This window comes from Heliangelus exortis, chromosome 18, assembly GCF_036169615.1.
Source record: "Heliangelus exortis chromosome 18, bHelExo1.hap1, whole genome shotgun sequence".
NCBI classification, from domain to species: Eukaryota; Metazoa; Chordata; class Aves; order Apodiformes; family Trochilidae; genus Heliangelus; species Heliangelus exortis.
The window spans coordinates 10,403,842-10,420,672 of record NC_092439.1 but is presented as its reverse complement, the minus strand read 5'-3'; positions in this window follow the sequence as shown (position 1 = coordinate 10,420,672).

Here is a 16,831-nt window from a genome sequence, read left to right as displayed (position 1 = left end):
GTGACATTTCATCATCCCTTGTGACTTAGTTAGGCACAGCAGCAGAAAGACAGCAGCCTTGTTTCCCATTATGTCCTCTATCTGTCAAAGTAAAGGATGTACTCATTTGATTCAGCTTCCCACCCCGTCATGTGTTTCTTCCTTTCTCCCATCTAATATTTTACTTCTGTCTTCAGCAAATTCATTCTCTCTCTGACAAACTTTAGGAGCATTTTACCAGTTTACTCAGAGGGACAGAGTTATCTTTATCTCTGGCCAATACCATCCGTTACTACAAACCCAACTGTGCAGCACATAGCAGGTTACACCTCCTGCCACAAGCTGACTTGACAACGTTCCTGTGTGCCACTACAGAGCTAAAAGTCATTGTGTTAGAGGAATGACTCAGTTTCTAATGTACAATCTCTATCTAAACAGGTGATCCATTCAATTTTTGGGTCCTTGATGAGTACTACCATCTAGAAATGCCCCCCTGATAACCACTGCTGAAGAGGTAGGTACAGATGCACCACTGCAAACACATCTTGTGAAGCTGTGTCAAGAGCTTCACAAATGAGACAAAAGGCTTTATGGGAGGTGAATGAGAGCTTACAGTTGTCTTAGTGTCTGTTTGCATCAGTCTAGATGAGACAAGAGGGGTCAACGGGGCAACACTGAATTGGGCCCAACATACATAGCCAAATAAAACTCCTAAAGGAATGTCTATATGTTAAAAAAAAAAAAAAAAAAAAAAAAAAAAAAATCCAATTACCAGAGCTGGAATTAGGCCAGAACACCTTCACTAACACCTCTATTCATGAAAAAAAGAAAAAAAAAAGTGATCCTTAATGACCACAAATGATCACAGACTCTGTTTTACATCTTTTACAAAAGCCAGCGTATTCAGCAGTGTTACATTCCCCAGAGCTAGACGGATAAAGGGGGAAATATGTCATAGATTTTTTTCCCCCCCAAGAAATTCATTATAATGTTTGCACTAATTTCAACAGTACAGAGATTTTCAAAAAGAGAATCAGTCCTGTTTAACCTGGAAGCTAACAGTATTAAAAACCCAAAGTGTCTTACTGCTTTCTTTTGCAGAGGTAATCAGGATCTGCTTCTTTTCAACTAGTACATGTAGAAAAGCCTCTAAACCATTAGACTGTAGCTCTATTACCTGCAGCAGAATGGAAACAGGCAGCCTCTCTGAAGGTACTTTGTAACATCATTCCAATGGGGCAATTACTGCTCTCGTCCCAAAGCCCACTGAAGTAGATGGAAGGGCTTCTGTGGGTCTCACTCTGCTTTACAGCCCTGTATGGATGCACGTTGAAAAGACTTGGAGTTTTTCATTTACACTAATGAAGAACTAACAAACTATATAAATACTAACTGCCTTTAAGGATCACATCTCCAGATGCAATTTCTGATCCATATCATTCTGCCACAAAAATGTCCTGTTTTATACTCAAACCATGTAATGCATTGATCTGCTGGTTATTCAGTTGAAAAGCTTTGTTCTCTGTTGCTGGTTTATACCTCTTAGTCAACCTTCCCCTTTTCTGAGCAAGGGAGGTGCTCAGTCAGGCTAAGCTCAGACTAATTGGACTTAAACTACACAAAAACTTATTCACATACAAACATATTTCCTTGCCACCTGAAGTTTGGATACACAGCAGTAAGCAGGACTAACTTGCCTTCACTTACCCATTCTCTCCTCAGCTGTAAAAGGAAGAGGAATTAATTCCATCATCTCTTCCTCTCACACAGTTGCTGGTCACCAGTTACAACTGGAATTCAATGTCTTGCTGGACAGTTCTTGGCACAATGGATTCTTTTTTACCAATAATTCAAATATGCTATTGCTTACCAAAATCTTGCCTTTACTTCTGAAAACAACTGAATCAAAACTAAAAGAACAGCTCCCACGGATCTACATATATTCCTCAGATTATTTGTTAAAGGAGGCTGATATATTTCTGCTGTCAAACTTACAGTTTGCTTAACACAACTTGGAGCCTATAGTGTTGCTCCAACATGTGCTACTGGTAAAGTTTGCTCTTTCCAGAATGTTGTTATTTTTTACTGCCAAAGCACACGTCAGTCCTCTGTTCAGCTATGGAAGCTTAGTGAAGGAAAGGGGGCCATTCCTGAACTCTGCAAAATGTATTTTATTTCATATTCTTCTTTACACAGGCTACTATTCTGAAATACTTCTAGCACTTTAATGGGTGAGAAGAATGGCCAAAATCATTGCTTTCCTTTGACCCTATCCTGGTTAAATAAAGCAAAGAAATATTCCAGATTGCATATTTAGAGGGAACACAGAGGCTCACTTCAATTCCAAAGCAGACAAGCATTTTTGCTTATATGTTTTCACAGGAGTGTTGTCATACAATCATTGTACAGTTTGGCATGAGGATTATACCAGGGCCCTTGTGATGGGTCTGAGCAAAACATTGGTGAATTTTTAAAGTGAAGCCACACTCAGTCTCTTTTAGGCAAGAAAAGGTGATTTCAAATGGAGGATTTGCATCATATTTATCTACTTTTATTTCATCTTTTGTTAAAGGAAACAATTATTAGCACTGACCAGATATTCTTGGCTCTGGTAACATAGTCTCTTTCTTACCCTTTATTTACTGTCATTTCACAAACCTCTGAAATCAGAATTTCATCTAGCAATAAGTTGGAGTATTTATGGTTCTGTAAGATGCTTGTGGTATTGCTTTTTTGTTTTATTATATGCCATTGGTGGCATCTATGCAAACTTGCTATTTCAGCTATGGAACAGATCTATAAGACACCACTCTAGATGTAAACCATGCACTCAAATGAGTTGATTTTGGCACCCATATTGCTGATGAAATTCATGCTTCATTAACAGATGCCTAATGTATATAATACACATATTTTAGAATTGACCTCAATGTGGCCAGGGAGGCTGGCTGACCCCATGAAAATACAATTTCTTAATTAGAGATTAGAGAGCTTTGCTTATTGTATTCACTATTTCTAGGAAATTACCTTGTGTCTCTGTAGCTGCGTCAGACTTCTTGCTTAAAGTATGTTTTAATGTTATTAGAGCTTGCAAGCTAAACTAGTGGAAAGACAGGGAAAGGCAGCACAATTTCCTTTTAGATCAGAGCCAATGTTTCTCCAAAACCTTAGCAGGCTGGGTTTGCTGTAAGATCAATGCAGCTGAACACTCCACCTGCAGAATGAGCTCACTGTCTGTGCATTACACCAGCCCTTTGCCAGCCCAAGTAGTAAGACTCCTGGGGTTGGTCTTGAACCTGCTACTCCCCACACCGGAGTGCTAAGCTCTGCTGCCAAGACACCAGGGCAGGTTTTAAATGCATTCTTGTTTCTGTTACTTTCCAGCACTCAGAGGACCATATTAGAAGGCCCAGAAAACTTAATTGGAAAGCAAGGAGAATGCTTAAAGACCTTTTACAGACAGGAATATATGTTCTCAAAACAAAACCCAAAACAAACCCAAAAACAACACAAAAGCCCCAAAGCCATGGGTATAAATATTCGGCTCATATTTCCTTACAGAGGCATCAAAATTATTGATTCTATTTGAAACAAACAAAAAAATTAGGACTGACTAAACTTATCACTGTATTAAATTATGTGTCCTGCTCATTTCAGCACTGTAAGGCTTCTGTCTTTAGAAGGAGGGTATTTTATGGATGCTGTAGCTCAGCCCCCCCAAATGTAGGAGCCCTGTAGTATGAAACAACCAGGGACCTCCAGTTCAGTCTCACTCAAGACTGTGGATGGGACATGTGCCCCCCATGAATATCTTGGAAACCACAGCAAAAGGCAGGACTGTTGCTTTTAATTGGTAGGAGCAAAACTAGTGAACAGGAAAGTGAGGATTTTGTAAAAGGGATTTGGCAGAAGGCTTACCTTATGTTTTATGGCTCTTGCAAGGGAAAAATGAAAATTCCATTTGTGGTTTCCTAGTGATTATCAGAGGTAGAAGCTCAAGTACTTCAGGTTTATCATTGTACAGGTTCTGTGCACGCACAGCCACTATGTTAAGTTAAGCTCCTCACAAGTTTTCCTAAAATCAAGATAGCAACAAGGAGCAATTCAAAGATTGAGATTCAGTAAGGCAAAAGCACATAGGCACTAGGATTCTTTTTTTTTCCAGTATAGATGATTTTTAAAAAAAACAAAAAACCAACACATTATTAATTTACTACTTTCTGAATCAGAGCTAAATTTTAGCCTTTCATTGTTTCACGAGACTGCAACCTTTAACTGTTTGTTCTCCTACAAAGATCTTGCCTATTAATTATTCTTCTTATTGTGTACATTTTGCTTGCCAAGCCCCAACAAAGAAGAAAAGAAATACCTTCCATTTTTAGTTATATATCTTAAGTGAAATATTTCTATGCTATTTTAAGCTACTCTAACTATGACACTACCTTCAAGCTAGTCATGCGTGGGGGAATAAAGAGAACACAGTCATATAAATTTTTACAGCTTCTCTATTTGTAGTGGAACTGCATTGCTTTATCTCTTCTGAGATGTTTAAAACTTAACTGTGTTGCTGGATATGGAGGCAAAAGCTTTCAATAAAAAAATATTTAGCATGCAAATAATAAACATTTGAGGATTCCATAAAGCCTCATCAAAACACATGTACTGCTGTAAGCAGCAGTTCCAGGTTTTCTGTGCCTTGATTGGAAGCATTCTCCATCTTGACCAAGAAATGATTAATGAACATTAATTAATCTGATAGTTTTGACAGCTGCTATTTGTGTTGAACTTTGATATACAGCCCAGTCACAGCTTTCCTCTTGGTGACTTCACAATAAGGTAATTGATCTGGATCCAAACTGAAAGGCAACCGTGTCTCATCACAGCCCTACACAGGCTGTATCAGTCCTCAGTGCGGAGGGGAGCAGTAACTTAGAAAGGCAGATAGTATTTTTTAACTTACTTGAAAAGAAAATGCAACTTGATAAAGTTTTGCTGTTATCCCTAATATATACACACATTAGAATAACAAATCTGCTTCCTCTCTGATTTGGCTAGGAACAATGCCAAAGCTAGGAGTGTTACACAGTAGTGCAAGCAGAGATACAGGGTAGTAACAGAGTCACTGTACACACTTGAAGGAACTGTGTCATTTAAAGGAATAGCTTTCTACAGGACTCCTTGAGTAAGGAGGAAAATAACATCCAAAAGCAATAGAATGGATTTGTTCATGTGCCATTAGTGAGGTCTTTAGATCTAAACAAACAAACAAACAAACAAACAAAAGCCCAAAGCTGAAAAAAGTGAAGATATTGAAATGGTCTGAAAGTTGCAAAAATGTGAGATCAAAAGTAACAGCCATACAATAAGTATTAGAAGATCTACCTGTGTAATTCAAACATCTCTATTACATCCTGGTTCATATTTAAGTAGGGGAAGGAAACTTCTTTTTTAGTGCAAGGTTCTTTGACATAGCCTGACAAAATGCCATAGCTGGATATTAACTGCAGCTTTCACCTGAAAGAAAGTCACATTAGAGAGACACTGATTTTTTTTTTTTTTTTTTTTTTAAACATAGCTCATCATTAATCACTAGAGAAATTTAAGAAAGTAATCAATTTACTGTTAATTCTACAGTAGGTCTGTCAAACTAGGAGAATCTCTCTAAAAAGCATGTACTCACTCAGCTATAGGATAGATGCAAGGTCACTTATTGCCTTCAAGTGCAAGCCAGACTAAATCATCTCAAAGAATCCCTCTAAAATCCATGACACAAACCAAGAAAAATCCAGTTTAAATCAGTGAAAAAAAATGAGTCACTGGTTTTATGCATTTGTGAAAAGAGACACTGATAAGTACTCACAGGGCTATATGCTAGGCAAGGGACCTCCCATCTCATTCTGAGTATTATAGTGTTTTGATGCTGGCAAATAAATTACATTAATTGCATTAATTCTAACAACCACTTAAACACCATTAGGGCTTATGCATACAATAACTGTGCCATTAGTCAAATCTGGATACCTCGCTGCTGGTAATCAACATTCTAGCTTCTTCTAGTGTAACTATCTTAATTTCTTTCTGTGGGCCTGGTTCAGCACCATTCAGCTTTTGAACATGAAATTTAGGACATTATAATTTTAACTAATAACATTACATGGTGTTCTCTCAGAGTTATAGTCCTCTGGGCTACTTGCAATTACTTGCTGAGAAAAACTGAGAAGGTTGGCAGCCTATGCTACTATTTTTTGCTGTGCTGAAACCACCTGCTGCAATACCATCCTCATATTACTGTAATAATCATTGCTTAGCTTCTTTCTTAAGTCAGAGGGGAAGTAAAACTCATTTTCTTTCCCATCTTTCTCCCAGGAGACTGACAGCCTAGGCTAGGAGAGACATAGAACATGAGATACAGAGGACTAAAAACTGGGAAATTTGCCCCTTGTAATCACTTTAAAATAAGAGAATGGAGGGTGGAGTGAGTGGCTTCTTGAAATCTGTTCACATTCCTTGCCTTCCAGCTGGCTATGGGAACTGCCATCATGCCCACAGAGTCCAAGGGTTAGGAAGCCAATTTCTTACTAAAGCAGCTTGTGCATGCTCTCCCAAGAGCTGATCCAGCTGTAGTGGCATCTGCTCCCAGCAGTCCCAGAGTTTCATCTCTACAAGTCCTCAGATTTGTCATCAGTGTTTCTTCTGCACATGAGAAGCAGGGGATTCTCAGCCTCCTTTAAAAAGTAGCTTGAAAGCACTCTTGGAATTTCATCAGTCCTGTGTCAATCCAGAGTCACAATAGTGAGGAAATTTAGTTTTCATATTGACACCAAAAACTTACCGATGCACCAGGGAGAAATTCCCTGATTATTTGAGTTAGAGCTCTTTATATAATTGGGGCAGAAAACTAAAAGGCAGAGCAGAGGGTTTAAAACTGGTTATTCAGGTCACAGAGATCTCTATTTTTATCATTTCATTAGCATTTGTTTCTGTTTGATCAAGGCAAATAGGAAAGGGATAAATATACCCAGCATGGTGTGGCTTGTCCACAGCCTTCAGTGAAGCTCAGTAATAAATCAGCAGACTTGGAAAGATGAATCTTTGGAGGAGCATTTTTACCATTAGTTCAAACTCTTCATTCCACAGGCAACACCTGGCCAAGATTCTCAAATTCAGCATTGATACAGCATTGTCTGTTACAGTTGTTCATTAAAATCATGCTCTTTCATTTATGTTCATTCTTCCCCCTCTTGTGGTTCATTATAAAATCACAATTGTTGCTTTCAGAAATGTTCCATAGTGCTGAAAAGATGGAAAAGGATCCACAAATTCTAGCCAGGCAGTGCTACAAGTAAGCTCAACAAGATGTAAATATAGCAAATAATGAGCTTGTTATTCAGAGTAATTCTCATTGCTAATTTAAATGTTCTCTGTAATCTCTTATTGAAAGCAAATCTTACCACAAATGATATAGAATATATTTGAGAGAGATTTACCATAACTATTAATTGGATATCATGTGCTATTGTCTGGGGAAGATTTTAGTGCTTGCATCCTCAATTATTTATTGTCTTACTAGCTTAACATAAAGTATTGTAGCTATAATTTTTTCAGTCAGATCTTCAGCTTGTAGAAGTTGATATAGTACTATAATACTAGAAACTTGTGCCAGATGGCATTCCAGCTGCCTTGGACAGGCCACTTTTTGAATTTTATGCATAAGTATGTTTCCCCACAAGACTGAGCACCCTAACCTGACCCAGCAAAGCATAATTATGAAGAGAACTAACTGAAAATATAGAGAATTTGTTTACAAATCTTGGATATTCAAAGGTCTGCAGTAAGTAGGTTTTAAGCCATTAAAGAGTAGGCTTTAGCCATTAAAATGGTTAGAAATTGATGTGGCTATTTATACAGACTCTGGGAATCTTTGGTGAATTAAAAACACATTATTTGTGTCATACTAAGTTAAAAGAAACTTTTGAACAGCAGGCCACCTAAATGCAATTGATGGTTTGATAGAAACTTTTCAGTCAAGCAAATCAGAGACACAGTGAAGGAAAGCCAATATTTACTAACAAAATTTGTTTGAAGGATTCAAACTTAGTAATTAAGTCAAAAAACTCATGTCAGCATTTCTCACCATAATGCTAACTGACAGCCAAGCAGTTTCAATTTTGTAGTAGGTAAGTTAGACTGTCACACTTATAATCTTTTTAGCCAAGCAGCCTCATAATCAGAGCACACTGCTGAAGTGAAATAACTGCCATTACTAGAAAAGCTGTTGTGACACAGGACTCAAGTGAAAGCTGCAGAAGTAGGATATTAAAACAGGCTGCATATTCACAGGAGAAATTCCTTGAGGTCAGCTTGGTGGAAAACCTTACAGAAAGTTTCTCACAGATTAGACAATTTTTAGCAAAAAAAAGATATAATGGGTAAAAAAAAAAATAGGCACAATAATGTGAATGAGCTACATGGAATACATGAAACAGTTCTTAGTAAGAATGAAAAAAGGTGGTGGGACTTCAAGAAGCATTTCCTCATGGGTAAGTTTAGTGTCTACACATTACATACATATTGTAGAAAAATCTAAGTGCTGCAGGATCAACCAGTGATTACCTTTTCCACTAGGAAGATGCATTTGACTCCACTACATAATTTTGAATGGGATCCTGAACAGTCATTTAACATTACCCACCAACAGTTTATTTAATCCAGTGTATGCAAAGGCTGAAAACGTGAAGTGCCAGGTAAAAGAATTGCTGAGATCCTGTGATGCTACTTCAGAAGCCAGTAATTTGGCTTTTAAAGTGAGCAGGAAAAGTCCTACTCCTCACTTTCTATTATTTTTAATTTTATGACATAATTACATCATACAATCACGTAATAAACTTCGTAAATTCATAAACTCTTTGGATTTTCATAGCTAAAGGTTAGACATAGATTGAAGGGGATTTAATAGGTAAATTTCAATAGCACACAAATAACATTGGAAAGCACATTTCAGCAGTACATCTCAAAGGCAAATTTATTTCCTACCTCTTCATGTCCCAGAGGGAAATACTTATCACTGGTTCATAGCAGTAAAATTTTGGGAAGCCTTGACCACCAGCCAATTCCAGAAAGCTGGCCAAAGGTTTTTTTGTACCAAGAAGGATTGCTTCATTGTCTGCAATCCCATCCCACTTTCCTTTCTCCTCCACTCACTTCCCCTCCTGTGAGGGGGAGAGGAAGCAGATGCTCCTGCTGCTCCTGCAGGTCCATGCCCAAGGTCTTGCATCAAGACACAAGAAAAGCTCTCACACTCCTACTGGCCATACAGTACAGAGTGCAATCTCGCCCCAAGAAAGCAGGAGATTATAGTTGGAACATAGTTTAAATGGATCAGAGTGAATAATTTTTAATGAATGCATTCAATGATAGACAAGTTTTCTTCCTTCTTTCCATGAAATGTAGGGAATAGGATGTCATTTGCTGCGCATATTCCTTCCTCAGTGAATTTTTAAAAATTACTTTTAAATTAAGGGTTTGCTACTTCAAACACAAACTCACTGTTCAATTGCAGTTGGTCCCATCAATCACTTAATATTGTTTCCATCCTCTGGTCTAATGAACAGAACTCATGGAATCATCTTTGTGTTACACAGGCCTACAGAAAGCACATTAGAAATTCACTTTTCATAGTATTCCTGTGTGAGCTTAACATTTATTTTCTGCTAACAGTTATAAAATTAAACTTTAATAACTCTATGAGTGTGTGCAGGAAATGACACCAAAATCAACCCCAAGATGGCTGAAGATTTGCTTCAAAGTTTGCACAAATAAAAGTAGAAACTGTTTCTGCATTATTCATCCAACTTTAGACCTAAACCAAGTATGTCTTGCTAGGACTCTTGGAAACATGAAGTGTTTTAAAATTCCAGTAGATGTCACCACTTCTCCCCAGGCAAGTCCTTAAGTACATTTAAAAGAGGCTTTTGAAAATGCAGTTTGCACTACATCATGAATTGAGAAAGCAGAGGGATTCACTTTGCTTTGGGTTCCATCTATGTGTTTTGACAAAAAAAGAGAATATATCCATATTTCTAGTCTGTTTCAATGAATTAATGAATTTATAGAACTTGTACCACTATTGTAAGCCAAACCATGCACAGATTAGCTGTCAATTGTGAAGCCATGTCATTACTAACACAAAACAGTATCTAGTGTTACATTAATTCTTCCCATGTCATTTGATACTTCATAAATATCAAGGTCTTCAATGATACTTCAATTATAACCATAGCCCTGATCATGACTACAGTTGGTTATCCAGCTAGAGTGTTCATACCCAGTTCCTGCAATATTTTAGTTTCCCAAGTTTAAACAAGCCTCAGTAGCATCTCATTCCTAAACTCAGTTCAGTTCTTCTTAACTTGCACATGCTGTTATCCAACCCTCTTCATGGAAAATGTGGCCTCATGCTTCAGTTCACCTGGTTTTCATTACCACATTTTTCTCCACTCCCACTGAAAACAAGAGACCCACAAAACCTAGAGTTCCCACGTTATGAAGAGGGTTTATACTGCTGGCCAGCTACAGCCAGGCAGAGATTCCTGGTACTTTCCCTTCCCATTTGCACACTGACTCTCCCTGGGAGCATATATTTTTAAAGAAATATCAGACTGAACTCAAGGCCAGCTAAAATCTGTACCTCAGATTGAAACAAACATCAGTGGATATTAATTTTCTTTTCCTGATGTTGACTACTTGTATCTGACATCTGTAGCATCTTTCATTGTTCTTTGAAAAATTAATAACTTTTCATCACTTTCTATTTATCTGCATCATGGAATAAAACAAAGAAAAAAACACTTTTCTCTCTTAAAAGGCACTCAAATCAAAAGAACATAATAATATGTAAAAAATCTAGGAAAAAACTTATCCTGCTACAGAAGAATTCTGTAGTCTAAGTTTGTCTGAAGAATTTAATAGTATTTTCCTTTAGAGACAAATATAGCAAATTTTTTATGAACACTGGATGACAAAATTAATCTTCAGTAATTCAGAGGGAAAAAAAATGTAGTATGTGTTATGTGTGACCAGGTGGCCCCAAGAATAGCTGTCTTCCTGGATACAGTAATCCCTTAAGACTTGGAAGAGAACTGGATGCATAGCATTGCATAGTGATCATATATTTCTGATGAGTTCAAGAGTGACCTCAAGATTTCAGAAAGGTTCATTTGCAGGTCTGTAAATGACAATCTTATTCTGATTTCACCCAGATCAAAACAACCAAACTGACTGGAAACATTACACATGTGAGGTAAATTAGCTCAAATATTTTAGGAAGTGAGATAGGATTAAAAGGCATCACTAAGACTTTTTAAAATGTCCTGATTCCTGTGACTGGATGATTTGAATAAGTTAAAAATTGTCAAACGTTTTAAAAGAATATTTAAAATGTTTCAATGCCTTTCCCACTCAGCTGTAATGGGGCCTCTGGATTACTGAACTGTCAATGGGATTTGTAGAATTGCAGCCAGAACTAACATTAAACTGAACAATAGCAACATTGTATGCCTCAAGAAAAGAGAAAAATGCAGCCTGTAGTAAAACCTGGGGCTGCTGCTTGAGGACTGACTCCTTTTACAAGATTCTTCTGATTGTTTTCTATTTTTTAAAAACAAACCCTTCATGTTAAGCTTTAAAAAAAATTCTTCCTTGTTTAATAATAAGTTGGAAAATACTTTTTACTTAAACTGTTAAAAAACAGTTTATTGACTTGCAAAAAGTATAGCACTGCAGAAGAAAAGGATGAGAAACTGTCTCTGACAAAATTGGCTAATTTTTAACTTTAAGTATTCCAGAAAATGCTTCAGTATTACTAAAATAATGCTGTCTGTACGCAATAGAAATAAAATAGTGGTGAGTTATGTGTTGACTGTAATTGCAGTTTTCTAGATTTCAGAAAAGCCTATCATGAGCAAACAAATAGTAAGGAAAAGGCTCCTTCAGCCGGCAAGAGTTACAAATAAAGCGGAAAAAAGCAAGTATGCAGAGAAAATTATAATTATCCACAAGGCTGCAGCTCTCAGCTGTCCTGATATGAACAGAGGGAAGTTACTGCAGAAGAGATTTTTTTTTTTTACAAAGTAAAAAACTCCACAGCACACTGAATGAAGGCAGCAGACATGTGAACTGTTGTTGTGGGGCATTCTCCAGATGAATGAGATTTGGTTGAATCTTCAACAGGAGAAAGCACTTTCATCAGCACCTTCACCCTTGAAAAGCTTAGAGAATATTAAGAAGAAACACAGTTTTGAACCCAGCAGATATATCACTGTTTCATGGAAAGAATAATCTTGATTCAAGAAAGGGTGACTAAGGTTTGCTAGCCCAGTGCTTCAACCACAGGAAGCAGAACAACTGAGACTTCCATGCAAATGTTTAGCAATACCTTTGAGAGTAAGCAGCTTCCATTTATGCTTATAACATCCTAGTGTGTAGCTTCCAACAGGATGGCTTGAACCATCTGGAATTAGTTCTCATTAACTCTGCCTTGTGATGAAGGGTCCTTTCTTACTGTTATCCTGTGGTCCAAGCCTGGTAGCTGTCTGGCCAAGTGCAAAAAGTCACTGTACAGATGTTGACAAAGTCCTCCACAGATATTGAAATTCTGTTGCCTCTATTCCTTCCCCTAATTATGGAGGGAAAAAGGGGTAAATTTCTTACAGTTAGAAAAAGGCATATCCAAAAGCTTCTGTACCTCTGGCCTACTGTTAATTGATGGTGTCTGTGAAATGGCATAGTAATGGATATTGGTTTTATGATGCACCTGTATTTCTTATTTATAAAAGCCTCACCTCATCATCTCAAACAGCTAAGTGAAAAACTCCCAAATATCATTTCTCTTGAGTCTTTTAAGAGATGGAAATATCAGATTTGTCTATAACTGTAACACAATTTTTCATTACTTCAAAGAGGAGCATCATCACACAATTTTTCAGTTATCTACTTCATTAAGAATCTGTTTAATCAGACCCATAAATTAATGGTTTTATGCAGGAGTGTGTTTCTAAAGAGAAATCTCTAAGTTTTTCAAGTCTTGTCTTTGCATCTCTTCAGCATCCATTTTTCATTTTTTTTTCATTTCTTATTTATCTCATACCATATTTAGAGCTAAATATTTTGAGTTCAGGAAAGTAAATTTATTCATGTAATAGTAATTATCATGAGATCTTTAATAAAAATTAATCCAAAGAAGACAACTTGACAGGTAAAGACAAGATAATAACAGTACAAGGCCATTCTAAGACAAAGTTGGAAATGTAAGAGGAATTTTTTTCACCTTGGATCTCAGCTAATTACTTTTTTGGAAATGAAGGGATACTGGGTTTAAGGGGGGGGGGAGGGGTTGCTTTCTGGTAGACAGTAGCTTTCCTGATATGTGTAGTGCTATTTATTAGCTCAGTGGTATTCCTCATATTGTCTGGGATAGCTCCCTTTGGAGACCATTTTCTTTACTGTCCTCTGACCTGTTTTCTTTTCCCTCTCTTTAAATGCAAGAGATTTTTCTCTAATAAGGAATGTATGATCTGGTACAATATTCCAAGCTGGTGAGCTGGTCCAGCTATTCCTTGTTTTACAACACTAGCAAGTAGGAGTCATATAGTGCATTCCAAACACAAAAACAATGTCTCAGTAATTTCAAATGCAGAGTCCGAGGTCGCATAAATTTTCTGGTTTGATGGGAATTGTATTTGATAACATAAAAGAGCACATGAAACTGCAGTTAAAAATGTGCCTTCCTTTTGTCTCCAGACTGGGTCTGGAATTCATCTCACACAATCTGAACTAATAGCTAGATGTTGAGGTGTTTAGATATCTCCTCCAAACAAATCGTGAGCCCTTTTTTCCACAGCCACTGGAAAAAACAGGCAGCTCCATGGCATTATGTATTCTCTGTCTTGGGCTTTCATGCTTACAGAGAAAGAATTGCCCCCTTCTTTCTGTGGTCTACAGAAAGTACCTAAATTATTGGGCTGGACTATACTTACTGAATTGGATTCCAAAACATATGAGAATTTTCCCTAGGTGAAAGCACCTGATAGATTCCTGCTACTCCAGATATTCTAAACCAATAACTAGGCTCTCATTCCACAAAGTTTTTGGCCTTTTAAGGATGAGACACTCAGGTAAATGACTGACTGAACTTCATGGTATTAAGTCACTTCCCTCTTTATCTATCCCTTAAGATGGACTAAAATTTTGAAATCACTAATATGTCATAATTGCTGCTCTGGAAAAAAATATTTCCTTATTAATAACAAAGGTTCAACAGCAAAGAGTCATGACAAAAGGCATTGCCTTTCACTTTGGAAATGAAAACAAGCATCTGCAAACAAACAAGTATGTTGCTTCATGTGTAAAGTTTACTCCTTAAATGTTCATGCTCATCACAAAATTTTACAGGTCATTTATCCTTAGCTTCATATTGTGAGTTATTATTTATGTTTATTTTATTTTACGTGTTATATCTCTACAGTTCTAATTCTAGCAAGAATCATGAAACCTGAGGGTTAGCTCTGGCTCTCACTGCAGTGCAGGCACACTGACTTACCACTGTTTCCAAGAAGGCTCCCCCAGATGATCTGAGCACATTACACAATTATTCTTTTGATGCAAGTGAAAAGACACACGGTTGGTTTTGGATCTCTTTAGAAGTATCTTCTTGACTTATCATAAACTTTGCCTTAACCTGATGAGCAAACATAGTGGATATATATAGCTATATATCCTTCCAGAAATACTCAAAAAGAAGAATTTTACATTATGTGATATATATACTCATATATATATAAAAGACAATCTTTTATACACCAAAATCTGTAAATTAATTTGAAGACGTGTGCATTGTTAGGTCATATTCTAAAGTTTGTAAAGGACATGGACTAGTTAAAGCTACTTAAAAGACAGTCATAATATTCAGAAAGCTTGAAGAAAAGGGCAAAAGCAGTGTACTTTTCAGACATTTGTGACACAAGTCATCACAACAGTGACAGAAAAGGCACCATGTTCAACAGACCACCTTCACACCATTTACGCCTCTTAATCCCTTTTAATTTCTTTATAAAGCAAATTAGCAGTATTATATGACACACTTTTTTCCTCCCCATTGTTTTCCCATAGTTTCCATATTGTTCTAGGCACACAAATTAAAACAAAAAGTCACTGATTGGCTCTTCAAAAGGAAAGAGAAAAATCTTCCATTTCCAAGTGTTTTGTCTGTAGGTTTAGTGGTTTTCCTTTATTACTTTGATTCAGTAATCATTTGGCAGGGGACTGGTCCATTCATAATCTCTTAGTTAGCAAAGTCTGCTTGTAAAAGTACCAATACCTGGAAGGAGACTATAGTGTTTTCTATCAATCAAGTTTTCTGGTGAATGTGCTGGTTCTTCCCCCTGTTGTGGAACAATAAACATTTCATTCTAGGTGATCTAGAGTACATTTATTTAACAAACTATTTTTTTTCAGTTAGTTTCTCAAAAAATACTTGTCAGTACAATAATTAACATCTCCAGACCTTGGAATTTAACTCTCTTCTATTCAGATCTCTAGCACTTATAACACTGCTAAAAGGCAAAAATTTGTCACAGCTAGAGAAAGAGAAAATCAGATCCAAAAGCAAACTAGAAAGTGGAGATAAGAATTTCTGCAAATCATATAAGTATCTGAAATAGATGGCCTTGTGTTTTCCTGGTTCTTTGGTCTGCTGGGAACTGAAACTATTCTCCCACCTTCCCACCAGCTCAGCACTTCCAACAAATTCACTCTTAACCTATGAGAACAGTATTGAACAATTTAGTGTCTACAGTGTCACTTAAAATATATTAAATTTAATATAAATTTAAACTGAAAATGAAAGCATATTTCTCAAAAGAGAAATTATTTTGAATGCTCACTGCTGTTATTTAAAAGACAGCCAGTATATGTGTATGGAACAAGTCATATGAGATACCAGAATTAGTCTTGTACTAAGGCAACATGAAACCCTACAGACCAAGTCCTGTGTTTTGGATACTAACAGTCAACCATAAATAATAAGTAAGACACCAAATTTCCCAAGACATTATCTTTTCCTTTGTAGACACAAACATTATTTTTAACAGAACAGGTCAGACATAAATGATTCATGTGTCAAACACAGAATAAACAAAGAAAAAAATTTATTCTATGAGACATCTGGCCTCCAAATATCTGTGAACTGTTCAAAGTAAAGCTGAAATCTGAACACATTGTTCAAAGTCACTGGAATATAAGTCAAAGATATAAAGAATCCTGCAGTTCACTGCGTGTTTGTCTGAAATTTCTAATCTCATACAAAATCTAAAATGTTCTGAAAAATTTGAATTAAACTACAAATTTCTGACAAGTGTAGCATTCAGTATCCAGAATGATTAAGCTAATACCTATGCAGACTCTATAGGTCAATGTGTCCATATATATGAATTGATATTGATACTCTGCCACACTCTACTAAATCTATGTCTATATATAGGGACTCCAAAGACTGATCCACCAAAATATGTTTTAATGAAAATCTTTTGATATTACTTGTTTTGTTTCATACTGCATTGAAATTAAACATGTTTATTCTGGCTAAAATTGGTTTTGTTTTGGTTTTAAAATGGATAAGTCATTTTCAAAGCAAACATTCGTAATCCAGAATTCACTCAGACATAAATAATAAAAAGTCATTAAAAATGCTGTGATATTTTCAAGTTAATTAAGAGGAAAGGAAGAGGTATGCTTATTTTCTCATAAGCTTTAGTCTATACAAAAATCAAATGAACCACTTTAGGTGAAAAATTCAGAA